The 18,332-nt window shown below is 41.9% G+C and overlaps 1 pseudogene; it reads left to right on the top strand.

The window, feature by feature from the left end:
- LOC124648037 overlaps window positions 1–17,027 on the top strand; it is a 28,297-nt pseudogene extending 11,270 nt beyond the window's left edge.
- Window positions 17,028–18,332: the final 1,305 nt, after the last annotated feature.

Raw genomic sequence — 18,332 nt, 5'->3', positions numbered from 1 at the left:
TAGCATTAGTTTCAGTTACGTGCTAACAATTTTTATGCGAGGCTTTCAGGACAACACAAGGACTATGCGGACGCGTGTTCGGAGGGATCTTTCACAAGCAAGGAGGTTGAAGCTAGGTGGGACCTCCTTGATCGGATTGAGGACAACGCTGAAGGATGGTAGAACAATGAAGGTAAAGAGTCGGGTATAAATTATGATTATGAATGCATTGAAGCTTTTATGGATACCGATGAATTTCGAAATATGAGTGCTACTTATGGTCTTGACTCTCAAGTTGCTGCAAATCTTTATAAAGCCTTTGCTTCTCATTTCGAATTGCCTAAAAAATAATTTTGATAAGTATCATGAACCTTTTAAAGAGGCTTGCATGAAGAATGAAATTGTTGTTAATTATTGCAATAAGCATGCTCAAACTCCTAAGAATGCTATTTCCTATAAGCATGTTAATTTTTGTGGAATACATAGACCTTGTGGAATTAATCAAATCAAAGATGAATATTGTATCCATCATGCTAATTAAAAAACTAGAAAGTGGTTTAGGGCTCTAGATGATCTTGGTAAAAAAGTTTGTGCCCTCTATCCTTTTATTTGTGAAGTTTGCCATGAAGTGGGTCATTTTAATTTTCAATGCTCCTCCAATGATAATTTGAACCCAATGAGTGCTGCAAATTTGTATTGTGATGATGAAATTACTCCTAATCGAGCATGATGAACTTACTTTATTTTTGGGGTGTGAAGAAGCTGTCGAGAAAAATCTCTTTGTTACATATGAGTGATCTTGATATTGATGATGTCCTGCATGGGTGTTTTTCTTATTGCATTGATAATAGCCATACAAATACTTACATACAAAATATTTTAGAAGATGACACCTTGCCAAAATATGATAGGACCGCTGTGTGTTTTCAACTAATTAACGAAAAGGAGGGATCCTCCCAAGTTTCTTCTATTGTTTCGAAAGTAAATCAGGTTATGCGGACAAGCCACCCTTCAAGCCTCTTCTTCTCGAAGAAGGGAACGAGGAGAAGGAAGAGAAAAAGAAGAAGAAGGGAATGAAGAAGAAGAAGAAGAAGAAGAAGAAGAAGAAGAAGAAGAAGAAGAAGAAGGGGAACAAAAAGAAAGAGGTAACATCATATCCCCGCGTATATGAGATAACAATAGGTAACCGTAAGTATGTTGCTCCTAATGATTATTGTGATAATGAATCTGAATATGATGATCTTCCTATGCCCTTTACATACATTAGCAATCATGATTTGAATGAGCACACTACTTTTGATATTGCAAATCTCACGGGAAACTAATTCTGAAAATGATGATGATAATAATTGCCATAGTGTCGATACTATCCATGCTTCCTCCCATAATGATATAGAAAGCTCTAAGCTTGGGGAAGAGGTGTTTGCAAATCCTTTAGCTACTGGTCATTATGTTCTTGATACATCTCCTTCTAATAACAATAATGGTGTGGACACGAGATAAACCGATTGTGAAGGATAACTATTCTATTTCTTATGATGACACTATGCCTCCGATCTCTAATGATTATTATAAAGAATGCTATGATATAGGTTCTAACTATCCTTATGAAACTTGTCATAGTCATGATTGGATTACCAAAAACAATCCCCTTAATAGGCAACTTGTTTACCATGTTCAAATTCTTGATAATAATCTTGCTCCAATTACTATTAATGAGAATAACTCTTCTTATGCCAAATTTAATGATACTTCTATGCATATGAACCATGATAAGAATGTTTTAAGTGATGGGTATATTGTGGATTTCATCAATGATGCTACTGAAAGTTATTATGAGAGAGGGAAATATGGTTATATGCATCTTAATAATATTAAGTTTCCCCTCTTTATGTTGAGAATCTTGAAGTTACTCGTGTTTTATCCTCTTATGCTTGTCACTTTGTTCTTCATGAATTCATTTGTGTACAAGATTCCTCTTCATAGGAAGCATGTTAGACTTAAATTTGTTTTGAATTTGCCTCTTGAAGCTCTCTTTTGCTTCAAATACTATTTCCGCGAATGGATTATTAAAGCTGCTGAGCCCATCTTAATGGCTATAAAGAAAGAACTTCTTGGGAGATAACCCATGTGTTATTTTGCTACAGTAATTTGTTTTTATTTTGTGTCTTGGAAGTTGTTTACTACTGTAGCAACCTCTCCTTATCTTAGTTTTGTGTTTGGTTGTGCCAAGTGAAGCCTCTAATCGAAGGTTGATACTAGATTTGGATTTCTGCGCAGAAACAGATTTCTATCTGTCACGAATCTGGGATTTTATCTCTGTAGAAAAATCAGAAAAATATGCCAATTTACGTGCGTGTTCCTCAGATATGTACGCAACTTTCATTAGTTTTGAGTTTTCTGATTTGAGCAACGGAAGTATTTATTAGAAATTCGTCTTTACGGACTGTTCTGTTTTGATAGATTCTGCCTTTTATTTCGCATTGCCTCTTTTGCTATGTGGGATGGATTTCTTTGTTCCATTAAACTCCAGTAGCTTTGAGCAATGTCCAGAAGTGTTAAGAATGATTGTGTCACCTCTGAACATGTGAGTTTTTGATTATGTACTAACCCCTCTAATGAAGTTTATGAGAAGTTTGGTGTGAAGGAAGTTTTCAAGAGTCAAGAGAGGAGGATGATATACTATGATCAAGAAGAGTGAAAGCTCTAAGCTTGGGGATGCCCCGGTGGTTCACCCCTGCATATATCAAGAAGACTCAAGCGTCTAAGCTTGGGGATGCTCAAGGCATCCCCTTCTTCATCGACAAATTATCAGGTTCCTTCTCTTGAAACTATATTTTTATTCGGTCACATCTTATGTGCTTTACTTGGAGCGTCTGTGTGCTTTGGTTTTTGTTTTTGTTTGAATAAATTCTTGTGTGGGAGAGAGACACGCTCCGCTGGTTCATATGAACACATGTGTTCTTCGCTTTATCTCATAGTATTCATGGCGAAGTTTCTTCTTCGTTAATTTGTTATATGGTTGGAATTGGAAAATGATACATGTAGTAAATTGCTATAATGTCTTGGGTAATGTGATACTTGGCAATTGTTGTGCTCATGATTAAGCTCTTGCATCATATGCTTTGCACCCATTAATGAAGAAATACATAAAGCATGCTAAAATTTGGTTTGCATATTTGGTTTCTCTAAGGTCTAGATAATTTCTAGTATTGAGTTTGAACAACAAGGAAGACGGTGTAGAGTCTTATAACGTTTTCAATATGTCTTTTATGTGAGTTTTGCTGCACCAGTTCATCCTTGTGTTTGTTTCAAATAAGCCTTGCTAGCCTAAACCTTGTATCGAGAGGGAATACTTCTCATGCATCCAAAATACTTGAGCCAACCACTATGCCATTTGTGTCCACCATACCTACCTACTACATGGTATTTACTGCCATTCCAAAGTAAATTGCTTGAGTGCTACCTTTAAACAATTCAAAATTTATCACCTCTGATTTGTGTCAATGTTTTATAGCTCATGAGGAAGTATGTGGTGTTTATCTTTCAATCTTGTTGGGCAACTTTCACTGATGGACTAGTGGCTTCATCCGCTTATCCAATAATTTTGCAAAAAGAGCTGGCAATGGGATTCCCAGTCCCAAATTAATTAACAAAAATAGATACTCCTCCATGGTATGTGATTGTTGGACGGCACCCGAAGGATTCGGTTAGCCATGGCTTGTGTAAGCAAAGGTTGGGAGGAGTGTTATCATAATAAAACTAAAATAAAAAGGCACTCCTTCATGGTATGAGATTGTTGGCGGGCACCCGAGGATTCGGTTAGCCATGGTTTGTGAAAGAAAGGTTGGAAGGAGTGCCACCCAAAAATAAAATAAAATGGGAGCCGCTCTTTGAAGGTTTGTCCGGCAAGGGGTTAGAGTACCCGCTACCATTCGTTGACAACAACATACACCTCTCAAAACTTTATTTTTATGCTCTCTTTATGTTTTCAAAATCAAAGCTCTAGCACAAATATAGCAATCGATGCTTTCCTCTTTGAAGGACCATTCTTTTACTTTTATTGTTGAGTCAGTTCACCTATTTCTCTCCACCTCAAGAAGCAAACACTTGTGTGAACTTTGCATTGATTCTTACATATTTGCATATTGCATTTGTTATATTGCTTTGCATTGACAATTGTCCATGAGATATACATGTTATAAGTTGAAAGCAACCGCTGAAACTTCATCTTCTTTTGTGTTGCTTCAATGCCTCTACTTTGAATTATTGCTTTATGAGTTAACTCTTATGCAAGACTTATTGATGCTTGTCTTGAAGTACTATTCATGAAAAGTCTTTGCTTTATGATTCAGTTGTTTACTCATGTCATTACCATTGTTTTGATCGCTGCATTCACTACATATGCTTTACAAATAGTATGATCAAGGTTATGATGGCATGTCACTCCGAAATTATCTTTGTTATCGTTTTACCTGCTCGGGACGAGCAGAACTAAGCTTGGGGATGCTGATACGTCTCCAACGTATCGATAATTTCTTATGTTCCATGCCACATTATTGATGTTATCTACATGTTTTATGCACACTTTATGTCATATTCGTGCATTTTCCGGAACTAACCTATTAACAAGATGCCGAAAGGCCGATTCTTGTTTTCTGCTGTTTTTGGTTCCAGTAAAGGCTGTTCGACCAATATTCTCGGAATTGGACGAAATCAACGCCAAACCTCCTATTTTTCCCGGAAGGCTCCGAACACCGAAGAAGAGTCGGAGAGGGGCCAGGGGGGCCACCACACCACATGGCGGCGCGGCCGGACCCCGGCCGCGCCGGCCTAGGGTGTGGCGCCCCCAGGTGCCCCCTGCGCCGCCTCTTCGCCTATAAAACCCCTTTCGACCTAAAAACGCAGTACCAATTGACGAAACTCCAGAAAGACTCCAGGGGCGCCGCCGCCATCGCGAAACTCCAATTCGGGGGACAGAACTCTGTTTCGGCACCCTGCCGGGACGGGGAATTGCCCCCGGAGCCATCTCCACCGCCGTCTTCACCGCCATCTTCACCGCCATCGCTGCCTCCATGATGAGGAGGGAGTAATCCACCCCCGAGGCTGAGGGCTTCGCTGTAGCTATGTGGTTCATCTCTCTCCCATGTACCTCAATACAATAATCTCATGAGTTGCTTTACATGATTGAGATTCATATGAGTTTTGTATCACTACTATCTATGTGCTACTCTAGCAAAGTTATTAAAGTAGTTCTATTCCTCCCGCACGTGTGTAAAGGTGACGAGTGTGCACCGTGTTAGTACTTGGTTTATGCTATGATCATGATCTCTTGTAGATTGCGAAGTTAACTATTGCTATGATAATATTGATGTGATCTATTCCTCCTACATATGCATGAAGGTGACAGTGTGCATGCTATGTTAGTACTTGGTTTAGTCTGTTGATCTATCTTACACTATAAGGTTACTAAAATATGAGCATTATTGTGGAGCTTGTTAACTCCGGCATTGAGGGTTCGTGTAATCCTACGCAATGTGTTCATCATCCAACAAAAGTGTAGAGTATGCATTTATCTGTCCTGTTATGTGATCAATGTTGAGAGTGTCCACTAGTGAAAGTGTAATCCCTAGGCCTTGTTCCTAAATACTGCTATCGCTGCTTGTTTACCGTTTTATCGTGTTACTACTCGCTGCAATACTACCACCATCAACTACACGCCGACAAGCTATTTTCCGGCACCGTTGCTACTCGCTCATACTTATTCATACCACCCGTATTTCACTATCTCTTCGCTGAACTAGTGCACCTATTTGGTGTGTTGGGGACACAAGAGACTTCTTGCTTTGTGGTTGCGGGGTTGCATGAGAGGGATATCTTTGACCTCTTCCTCCCTGAGTTCGATAAACCTTGGGTGATCCACTTAAGGGAAAACTTGCTCGCTGTTCTACAAACCTCTGCTCTTGGAGGCCCAACACTTGTCTACGGGAAAGGAGGGGGAACGTAGACATCGGTTACTACTTGCTCATACTTATTCATACCACCTGTATTTCACTATCTCTTCACCGAACTAGTGCACCTATTAGGTGTGTTGGGGACACAAGAGACTTCTTGCTTTGTGGTTGCGGGGTTGCATGAGAGGGATATCTTTGACCTCTTCCTCCCTGAGTTCGATAAACCTTGGGTGATCCACTTAAGGGAAACTTGCTGCTGTTCTACAAACCTCTCGCTCTTGGAGGCCCAACACTTGTCTACAAGAATAGAAGCTCCCGTAGACATCAAGCTATTTTCTGGCGCCGTTGCCGGGGAGGAAAGATAAAAGGTACTCACACTCCGGATCTCGGCTACTAAGCTATTTTCGCCGTTGTAAGTACTCGAAGCTATTTCCTTTAGATCTTGCAATTGCATCTTTTTGTTTCTTGTTTACACTAGTTTGGCATAATGGACGACAATGAGCTTCTTATTCTATTTCCTGATTTAAGACATGGATGGTTTGATGCGAAAATTAAAAAACCCATGGAACATATTAGCATGAATACTTTGAATACCATTGTTGCTAATGATATGGAAAATTCTAAGCTTGGGGAAGCTGGCTTTGATGAGCATGATATTTTTAGTCCCCCAAGCATTCAGGAGAAAATTTACTTTGATGATACTTTACCTCCTATTTATGATGATTATAATGATAGTAGTCTTTTAGTACCGCCTGTTATGGAGGATAAATTTGATTATGATTACAATATGCCTCCTATATTTGATGATGAGAATAATAATGATAGCTACTTTGTTGAATTTGCTCCCACTATTACTAATAAAATTGATTATGCTTATGTGGAGAGTAATAATTTTATGCATGAGACTCATGATAAGAATGCTTTATGTGATAGTTATATTGTTGAGTTTGCTCATGATGCTACTGAAAGTTATTATGAGAGAGGAAAATATGGTTGTAGAAATTTTCATGTTACTAAAATGCCTCTCTATGTGCTGAAATTTTTGAAGCTGCACTTGTTTTATCTTCCTATGCTTGTTACTTTGCTCTTCATGAACTTGTTTATTTACAAGATCCTATGCATAGGAAGCATGTTAGACTTAAATTTATTTTGAATTTGCCTCTTGATGCTCTCTTTTGCTTCAACTACTATTTCTTGCAAGTGCGTCATTAAAACTGCTGAGCCCATCTTAATGGCTATAAAGAAAGAACTTCTTGGGAGATAACCCATGTGTTTATTTTGCTACAGTACCTCTATTTTATATTTGTGTCTTGGAAGTTGTTACTATTGTAGCAACCTCTCCTTATCTTAGTTTTTTGTTTTGTTGTGCCAAGTAAAGTCTTTGATAGTAAAGTTCATACTAGATTTGGATTACTGCGCAGATTCATGATTTCTTTGCTTGTCACGAATTTCGACCTGCCTCCTCGTAGGTAGCTCAGAAAATTAAGCCAATTTACATGCGTGATCCTCAGATATGTACGCAACTTTCATTCAATTTGGGCATTTTCATTTGAGCAAGTCTGGTGCCTCAATAAAATCCATCTTTACGGACTGTTCTATTTTGACAGATTCTGCCTTTTATTTCGCATTGCCTCTTTTGCCATGTTGGATGAATTTCTTTGATCCATCAATGTCCAGTAGCTTTATGCAATGTCCAGAAGTGTTAAGAATGATTGTGTCACCTCTGAACATGTTAATTTTTATTGTGCACTAACCCTCTAATGAGTTGTTTCGAATTTGGTGTGGAGGAAGTTTTCAAGGGTCAAGAGAGGAGGATGATATACTATGATCAAGAAGAGTGAAAAGTCTAAGCTTGGGGATGCCCCGGTGGTTCACCCCTGCATATTTCAAGAAGACTCAAGCGTCTAAGCTTGGGGATGCCCAAGGCATCCCCTTCTTCATCGACAACATTATCGAGTTCCTCCCCCGAAACTATGTTTTTATTCGGCCACATCTTATGTACTTTACTTGGAGCGTCCGTGTGCTTTTGTTTTTGTTTTTGTTTGAATAAATGCTTGTGTGGGAGAGAGACACGCTCCGCTGGTTCATATGAACACATGTGTTCTTAGCTTTTAATTTTCATGGCGAAGTTTCTTCTTCGTTAATTTGTTATATGGTTGGAATTGGAAAATAATACATGTAGTAAATTGCTATAATGTCTTGGATAATGTGATACTTGGCAATTGTTGTGCTTATGTTTAAGCTCTTACATCATATGCTTTGCACCCATTAATGAAGAAATACATAGAGTTTGCTAAAATTTGGTTTGCATAATTGGTCTCTCTAAGGTCTAGATAATTTCTAGTATTGAGTTTGAACAACAAGGAAGACGGTGTAGAGTCTTATAATGTTTACAATATGTCTTTTATGTGAGTTTTGCTGCACCGGTTCATCCTTGTGTTTGTTTCAAATAACCTTGCTAGCCTAAACCTTGTATCGAGAGGGAATACTTCTCATGCATCCAAAATCCTTGAGCCAACCACTTTGCCATTTGTGTCCACCATACCTACCCACTACATGGTATTTCTCCGCCATTCCAAAGTAAATTGCTTGAGTGCTACCTTTAAGTAATTCAAAATTTATTATCTCTTATTTGTGTCAATGTTTTATAGCTAATGAGGAAGTATGTGGTGTTTTATCTTTCGATCTTGTCATTTACTTCTGACAGACTTTCACAATGGACTAGTGGCTCATCCGCTTATCCAATAATTTTGCAAAAAGAGCTGGCAATGGGGTGCCCAGCCCCAATTAATTAATTTGCATTAATAATTCTCTTCACATGTTTTGCTCTGATCTATCAGTAAGCAACTTAATTTTGCAAATAGACACTCCTCCATGGTATGTGAATGTTGGAAGGCACCCGAGGATTCGGTTAGCCATGGCTTGTGTAAGCAAAAGGTTGGGAGGAGTGTCATCCATAAATAAAGAAAAACTAAACTAAAGTACATGTGTAAATAAAAGAGAAGCGGGATGATCTACCTTGCTGGTAGAGATAACGTCCTTCATGGGAGCCGCTCTTGAAAGTCTGGTTGATGAGGTAGTTAGAGTGCCCACTACCATTCGTTGACAACAACAAACACCTCTCACAATTTTACTTTTATGCTCTCTTTATGTTTTCAAAACCAAAGCTCTAGCACAAATATAGCAATCAATGCTTTCCTCTTTGAAGGACCTTTCTTTTACTTTTATGTTGAGTCAGTTCACCTATCTCTCTCCGCCTCAAGAAGCATACACTTGTGTGAACTGTGCATTGATTCCTACATACTTGCATATTGCACTTGTTATATTGCTTTGCATTGACAAACTATCATTGAAATATACATGTTACAAGTTGAAAGCAACCGCTGAAACTTAATCTTCCTATGTGTTGCTTCAATGCCTTTACTTTGAATTATTGCTTTATGAGTTAACTTTTATGCAAGACTTATTGATGCTTGTCTTGAAAGTGCTATTCATGAAAAGTCTTTGCTATATGATTCATTTGTTTACTCATGTCATTACCATTGTTTTGATCGCTGCATTCATTACATGTGTTTACAATAGTATGATCAAGGTTATGATAGCATGTCACTTCAGAAATTATCTTGGTTATCGTTTACCTGCTCGGGACGAGCAGAAACTAAGCTTGGGGATGCTGATACGTCTCCGACGTATCGATAATTTCTTATGTTCCATGCCACATTATTGATGATATCTACATGTTTTATGCACACTTTATGTCATATTCGTGCATGTTCTGGAACTAACCTATTAACAAGATGCCGAAGTGCCGATTCTGTTTTCTGCTGTTTTTGGTTTCGAAATCCTAGTAACGAAATATTCTCGGAATTGGACGAAATCAACGCCCAGGTTCCTATTTTTCCCGGAAGCATCCAGAACACCCGAGAGTCGCCAGAGGGGGGCCACACAGGCCCCAGATGATAGGCCGGCGCGGCCCAGGCCCTGGCCGCGCCGCCTTATGGTGTCGTCGCCCCTTCGACCTTCTGACGCCGCCTCTTCGCCTATATAAAGGTCCCAGACCTAAAACCTCGATACGGAAAAGCCACGGTACGAGAAACCTTCCAGAGCCGCCGCCATCGCGAAGCCAAGATCCGGGGACAGGAGTCTCCGTTCCGGCATGCCGCCGGGACGGGGAAGTGCCCCGGAAGGCTCCTCCATCGACACCACCGCCATCTCCATCAACGCTGCTTGTCTCCCATGAGGAGGGAGTAGTTCTCCATCGAGGCTCGGGGCTGTACCGGTAGCTATGTGGTTAATCTCTCTCCTATGTACTTCAATACAATGATCTCATGAGCTGCTTTACATGATTGAGATCCATATGATGAGCTTTGTATCGCTACTAGTTGTGTGCTACTCATGTGATGTTATTAAAGTAATCTATTCCTCCTGCACGGTGTAAAGGTGACTAGTGTGTGCACCGTGTGGTTCTTGTCGTAGGCTATGATCATGATCTCTTGTAGATTGTGGAGTTAATTATCATTATGATAGTATTGATGTGATCTATTCCTCCTTCATAGTGTAATGTGGACAGTGTGTGCGCTATGTTAGTTCTTGGTTTATTTTGCAATGATCTATTATGCTCTAAGGTTATTTAAATATGAACATCGAATGTTGTGGAGCTTGTTAACTCGGCATTGAGGTGCTCTTGTAGCCCTACACAACGACTGGTGTTTGTCATCCAACAAAAGAGTGTATGTAGCACATATGAGAAAGAGTTATTTATTATGCGATCAATGTTGAGAGTGTCCACTAGTGAAAGTGTAATCCCTAGGCCTTGTTCCTAAATATCGCTATCGTCTGCTTGTTTACTTGTTTTACTTGCGTTACTACTCTGCTGCGTTACTCACTGCTCATACTTATTCATACCACCTGTATTTCACTATCTCTTCGCCGAACTAGTGCACCTATTAGGTGTGTTGGGGACACAAGAGACTTCTTGCTTTGTGGTTGCAGGGTTGCATGAGAGGGATATCTTTGACCTCTTCCTCCCTGAGTTCGATAAACCTTGGGTGATCCACTTAAGGGAAACTTGCTGCTGTTCTACAAACCTCTGCTCTTGAAGGCCCAACACTGTCTACAAGAATAGAAGCTCCCGTAGACATCAGCCGGCCGGAGGAGAAGGTCGCCGGAGTAGGTGGTGGTGGTGGTGGAGGAGGAGGAGCCAGCCGGAGGAGGAGGTGGTGGTGGTGGTGGTGGTGGAGGAGGAGGAGGAGGAGGAGGAGGAGGAGAAGTTTGCATCCAAAGAGGAGAAGTGAGGAGAAGTGGAGGAGTAGTGAGGAGAAGTGGAGGAGAAGTGGAGGAGGGCGGCAGAAAATTCAAATTTTGGATGTTAATTATGTGGCGCATGGGCACTTGGTGCGCCACAGATTTTTTTTTTCTTTTTTTGTATTTTGCAGCAAAAAAACTTTAACTGGCCGTAACTTTTTACTCTTTTCGATTTTTGGGATTCTAAAAATTGTCCAACCGGGCAAGCCCCGGTGAATTCGGATGTAGAATTTCCGTGGGATCATTTTGATATATTGTGCGTCTTTTTTCGAGTTCGTATGCAACCAGAATTCCAGTTTGATGATTTTCCCACACAATTTTGCAAAAAAAGTCGAAATTCATGTTTGTTAAATTTCACTGGTGCAAGATGACATAATACATGGGCATCTTGATGGAATTTTTTTTTGAAATTTCTGTCTATTTCTTTCATTTTTACAGAGGTAAAAAAGGCGATCCACGGGGGGGGGGTGTGGGGGTGGAGTTGCTTGGAAAGCCAAAAAAAAACTTCTGTGGCGCATGGAACTCATGTGCGCCACAGAAATGTGTAGTTTCTGTGGCGCATCATCCCACGTGCACCACAGAAAGTCTTAATTCAGTAGCGCACCAGGACCAGTGCGCCACTGAATGTCTTATTTCTGTGGCGCACGTGGTCCTGTGCGCCACAGAAATAGTGAAACCAATGGTTGGGGCTGGTCCCACCAAGTTTCTGTGGCGCATGGATTATTGGTGCGCCACAAAATTAAACTATTTCTGTGGTGCACCATGCCTGGTGCGCCACAAAAATGATTTCTGTGACGCATTTTTGGTGGTGCGCCACAGAAATAGCTTCCACCTATAAGAATTTTCCTACTAGTGATAGTAGCGTAGAATATGTGTACTGAAACTTCTTCAAAATTAAAATAAAACACAAAATAAAATATAAAAGAAATAAAACAATACAAATTAAAAAGAAACCAGATTTAGGGGAGGGGGCTAAAACCCTAAACCTGCGGAGGCCTTTAGTCGCGGTTGGCCAGGCGAACCGCGACTAAAAGTCCTCCGCCCCGACGGACGCCTGGCGCCCACGTGGACGGGCCTTTAGTCGTGGTTCGTAAGCAACCGCGACTAAAGGGAGGTGGGGGGCCTTTAGTCCCGCATATTTAATCCCGGTTGCGCAACCAGGATTAATGGCAGTTGCGAACCGGGATTAAAGACCCTTTTTCTACCAGTGATAGAAAGGAATAAACATCTTGCGGGTGAAGTCACTCATGCTAGCTAGATTTGCAGTTAACAGTACTAGCGTTCAAACATCCAATTAACTATTTTCTCCTCTGATGCAAATGTAGTTTTGTTGCATTTGGTTTTTTCTAGCACTTCAATCATTTATGATGGCTGCTATATGATCTTTTTTATCTTTTATGATTGGAGCTTCCACAAAGGTAATGAATACTGTTCATGATCTATCTCATGGATCTGACTTATATCTTCAAGTGTGTATCTATGCATTCTTTATTCTTTTCTACAGTCATCTTACAAATTTCTTATTTGTGCAGTACCGTAACAGTTTAGCTTAGTCGGTCATGTTGCTAGAGCAACTTTTTGTTATGTATTTTGAAGTCAATAATTTTTGCTCTTTCGCTGCAAAACGCGCGGGCATTGTGCTAGTAAAAACTTAATTGCTGCCATCAACGTTGGTTCCCACCTTACATGTGTAGTTTTTTTAATAATTCATTTTTTATAAGTACATGGAACAAACACATCCCATCAACGCGAGAGCGCACCTAGCCGAGAGAAGTCTCGAACGTCCTACCACCTCTTGCTTTCGCGCGCGTTCATAGTACGGAGCGAATCCATGGAATATCACCCATTAGATCATTTGAGTTGGATCTTGATGGATGGCAGATGTTCACCCAATAGAATGAATCAACGGCTAATATTAAGTCTCAAATCAGTGATGGTATAGATATGTACGTATTTTTTAAGCGACATTAAGGCATGTAAACCCATGTAGCTGCTTCACAAAAAAAACGCCCATGTAGCTGCTTCACAAAAAAAACTCGTTTTGGCATCCCGAAAATGAAAAAACCATCGCCCATGGGTCGGATTGGAAATCAGCTCCTGGGGCCATGCATTCCTTCCCAGGGACCACGCACGTGCCAAATATGGCCTCGTTCCGACAAACTATGCAGTGTCACAGACCGTTTCCTACTCATTTGCCCTAAAGTCCATAGAACTCCGGACGTGATAGCCCTGTTTGTGAAGAGTTTTCCAAAATAGTTGCCGTATTCTAACTCCGAATTTTGGAGTGGTTACCAGGACACATAAAATGATGCCATGCGGCTCCAACGTATTTTCTGACTTCGTTTAAATTATCATTTGGCCAAAACGGGCCCCCACGGAGATGCAGTATGGCCGTACCGGGCGCGCTGGTGCACCTGTTCACCATCACGCTAAATGGAGAACAGTTAGCACATAAAATGACGTATCATAGACATAAAAACATTTTTCCCGAAATTTATTGAGCGACGAAAAGTGTACCCCTAGTTCAAATCCGGTCAGTTTCCAGCAGATTCGGCGGGACACCGCAGGAAGCCGCATGGATTCCCAGATAGCTAGCGAGCACATATGGCATGTGATATGTGGTGCGAAGGCGGTGTCCTACCACTACGGGGAGGTCTCGCGCAATACTAAAATGCGCCCATGTAGCTGCTTCACAAAAAAAACTCGTTTTGGCACCCCGAAAATGAAAAAACCATCTCACATGGGTCGGATTGAAAATCCGCTCCCGGGGCCTTGCTTCCCATCCTAGGTACCACACACGTGCCAAATATGGCCTCGATCCGAAAAACTATGCGGTGTCACAGGACGTTTCCTACTTATTTGCCCTAAAGGCCATAGAACTCCGGACGTGATAGCTCTGTTTGTGAAGGGTTTTCCAAAATAATTGTTGTATCCTAATTCTAATTTTTGGAGTGGTTACTAGGACACATGAAATGACGCCATGTGGCTCCAAGGGATTTTCTAACTTAGTTTAAATTGCCATCCGGCCAAAACGGCCTCACGGAGATGCGGTATGGCCGTACCGGACGCGCTGGTGCACCCGTTCACCATCGCGCTAAACGGAAAAATTTTAGCACATAAAGTGATTTTTCGTAGACCTAAAAATATTTTTCGCGAAATTTATTGAGCGACGAAAAGTGTACCCCAAGTTCAAATCGGGTCAGTTTGCAGCGGATTCGGCGGGACATCGCAGGAAGCCGTAGGAATTTCCAGATAACTAGCGCGCACATATGGCATGTGATATGTGGTGCGGAGGCGGTGTCCTACTACTACGCGGAGGTCTCGCGCAATACTAAAATACGTCCGATGTAGCTGCTTCACAAAAAAAAACCGTTTTGGCACCCCGAAAATAAAAAACCATCGCCCATGGGTCGGATTGGAAATCCGCTTTCGGGGCCTTGCTTCCCATCCCAGGGACCACGCACGTGCCAAATATGGCCTCGTTCGATAAACTATGCGGTGTCACGGGTCGTTTCCTACTCATTTCCCCTAAAACCCATAGAACTCTAGACTTGATAGCCCTGTTTGTGATGAGTTTTCCAAAATAACTGCCGTATCCCAATTCCGTCTTTTGGAGTGGTTACTATGACACATAAAATGACGCCATGCGGCTCCGCGGGATTTTCTGACTTCGTTTAAATTGTCATCTGGCCAAAACGGGAACCCGAGGACATATAAGAAAGTGTTTAAATTGTTACTATGTTAACATGGTATTGTACATGATTCAAATATGCATGATTTTGACATAAACGGATAGAGGATGTTTTTCTAAACATTTTGATACGTTATACGCATTTTTCTGACATCATATGAATTAGTTATGATTTTTACAAAATTAGACAAATTTGAAAAATAGTCTACGCCGAGGCGCCGTGTCTACGCCTAGGGCCAAACATGGGCGGAGCCACCACCGGGTCGAGGATGGTTGGTCGACCTGGCTCGGAAATTGGGGAAAAATAATCGATCCTAAGGGCATCTTCAATAGGGCGACGCATTTCAGACTCCTAAAAGAGGTCGCGAGCGTCCGTTTGCATCGCCTCGCGAACGTATTTTGCTCGCGCGTCCGTTTGCATCTGGGTGTGCTCCCACCGGGGCGACCCATTTTTTAAAGATTTGCAACATATATAGAAAGTATAGAAACCTGGTACATTCAAACTATACGAAGTAGTTCTAGAAGCCTAGACTACTTGCTGCCTGACGGGCCGGCCCGTCGTTGCGTCGCTCCCTCGTCTGCTTCTCCGCCGCCTCCCATGCGGCCGCTAGGGCTCGGTGCGCTGCCGCGTCCTCCAGCAGGCACTGCTGCAACCTCGCGTTGGCGGCGTCGTCCTTGAGCGTCTCGATGGACTCGACTATAGCCCTCTGCTCCACCGCCTTCTCCTCCGGGGTAGGCGCATCATGGTCATCGGAAGACCATGATATGTCGGAGTCAGAGTCCTCTGCGGCTGCGGTGGCTGCCACCGTCGCATGGGCCGCCCGCTCCTCCTCTGCTCCCTTCTCCGCTTCAGCCAGGGCCTCGGCGTCCCTGACCAGGTCGAGGAGGTCGGTGTTGTCGTCGCCGTTCCGGCGGCCCGCCGCCTTTCCCCGCCGGCCTGCCGCCGCCTTTCCTCGCCGGCCCGCCGCCGCCTTTCCTCGCCGCCGCCTTCGTCTCCAGTTGCCTCCCCCTGCTCAGCGCCTCAGCTCGTCCCTATCTCCGACTCCAATCTCCTGGCCTCTGCTTGGCCGGTCGGCCCTGCCCGGCTGCCCCCAGCTCGGCTCGTCCCCGGCTGCCTTCGATGGACGCCGACGAGGAGGCAACTTAATGGTATGATACTATCTTATCAAAATGTAGCTCTATTTTGGTGTTCTTGTTTTTATAGTTATTTTGTTGTTGTACTTGATGAAATATGCAAATTGAATCTGTTTGGACCTCTTTTATTGAATAAATTTGCTCTTTTCTTGAATACATTTGCTCTTTCTGTTAAAAAAAAATTAGAGCTTGGTTTCGACCCCCTCAGTTCAATTCCTGGCTCCGCCACTGGGGCCAAATATATGCCGAGGGCTGCCTTCGGCGTAGACTTCGCTACGCCGACGGCAACGATACGCCGAGGATCAGACGGCTGGCTGGCTGTGCCGGGCCATACGCCGACGACCCCGACATTTGGCCGTCGGCGTACGCCACGGCCGTCGGCGTACGTCGCCATTCTTGTAGTGTATGTGGATTGCATCGACTCCGACCCGGAGGCGCTGGCGCTGCACGTGATAAGCATCATGAACGAGCTCGGTGTCCTCTACTGCCACGTGATCGAGCCGCGGATGTGCATCGTCGGCGAGATCGACGGCAAACTGATGATCCGGCAGCGTCTGCTTCCCTTCAGAAAGGCATTCAGGGGCACGTTCATGGTGAACGGAGGGTATGACAGGGAAGAAGGGGATCGACAAGGCCGTCGCGGACGGCTACGCCGACCTGGTCGCGTACGGGCGGCACTTCCTGGCTAACCCCGACCTGCCGGAGAGGTTCAGGAAGAACGCGGCGCTGAACAAGTATGATCGTAGCACCTTTTACACCTCTGATCCTGTTGTTGGCTACACGTACAGATTACCCTTTTCTTGATTAGCCTTAGCTCAGCTAGTTCAGGGATGGGTTGTCTGAATCCACCGCACGGATCAAGTGTTCGCAAAACATGAATTGGATATTTGTATTGGTTTGGTCTCGTTTGGTTTTTCACGTGCATGTGTATATAGTGTATAGTTGATACCATGTTAGCAAGTACTGTAGTGCAAAACTTTGGGGAGTGGTGTTTTGGAACATGGGAGCATATGCTCCCTCTATTTTGAAATCCATCTTACACATATTTTGAATTTCAAAAAAATTGAAACTAAAAATTCGCATGTAAATCTTCTCGTGCTACACGCTTACAAAGTTGTTTCATAAAATATCGACTTATCATGTGACGTGTGTAAAAAAGACAAAACTCAGTGCTAAAAATAATGTTTTTCACAAGATAAGTTTTCTCTTTTTTATATAGACCACAAAATATATTGGTTTTTCGTGAAACTTGACGAACGAACATCTATTATGAAGATGTACATGTAAAAAATTTTGTTAAAATTTTTCAACATTTTGAAATATGATTTTGTGGTAGAGGGTGCATACGCACCCGGGAGCCGAATTGAATTTCCGAAAACTTTGGTCTGTTTGAGGGTATTATTGTGGGCTGTCGTCTCGTTTGGGTTTTCACGTGCATGTGTACAGTGTATAGTTGATACCATGTTAGCAAGTACTGTAGGGCAAAACTTTGGTCTGTTTGAGGGTATTATTGTGGGCTGTCTAATTCGACCAAGAATTAACTTAGTTCACTTAGTTCTTAGTTAGATTATGTTATTAAATCTCAATTGCAACTCATAATATAACTCATAACTAGCATATCTTACAAAGCATATCTGATAGTCTGGATTTTTTTTAGTTGCATCATCCACAAGTATGGCCACATCCTCTCTAATTCTTTGCCCTAGCATCCTGTGGCATGCTACAGGTTGATCATACCAGATCGTGGCCCACCCTTCCATTTAACTTTTACCTAAACATATGGTATTATTTCAGCCCACTAGGATAAATTGACCTACTATTTATGCTGATTCAGCCCACTTCAGCATCCGGCACATCCGTACTTTTCATGCAGCTTCACCATTGGTTGCATCCTTACATACAACTAAAAACTCTTATTTTCAACTCCACTTATAACTGAAAAAATCCAGTTGCAGTACAATGTATGACACATTTAAAGGAATGACTAATGGGACACCTACTTGTCTGACTTATTGTACACTCTTTCTCTCTTCATATACTAGAGATCCAAAGCATATCGTGCAATGAGTGACCCATGTAGTGTATTTTTTTTAATTTTTTAATTTTTTATTTTTTTATTTTTTTTATATTTTTTTTATATTTTTTTATATTTTTTATTTTTTTATTTTTTTTTTATTTTTTTTATTTTTATTTTTTTTATTTTTTTTTGATTTTTTATTTTTTTTTTTCACGTAGGTAGTCGGGCCACTGGTGTTCGGCTTTATTTGCGA

This window comes from Lolium rigidum, chromosome 4 (genome assembly GCF_022539505.1).
Source record: "Lolium rigidum isolate FL_2022 chromosome 4, APGP_CSIRO_Lrig_0.1, whole genome shotgun sequence".
NCBI classification, from domain to species: domain Eukaryota; kingdom Viridiplantae; phylum Streptophyta; class Magnoliopsida; order Poales; family Poaceae; genus Lolium; species Lolium rigidum.
This window is presented reverse-complemented; position numbering and strand designations above follow the sequence as displayed.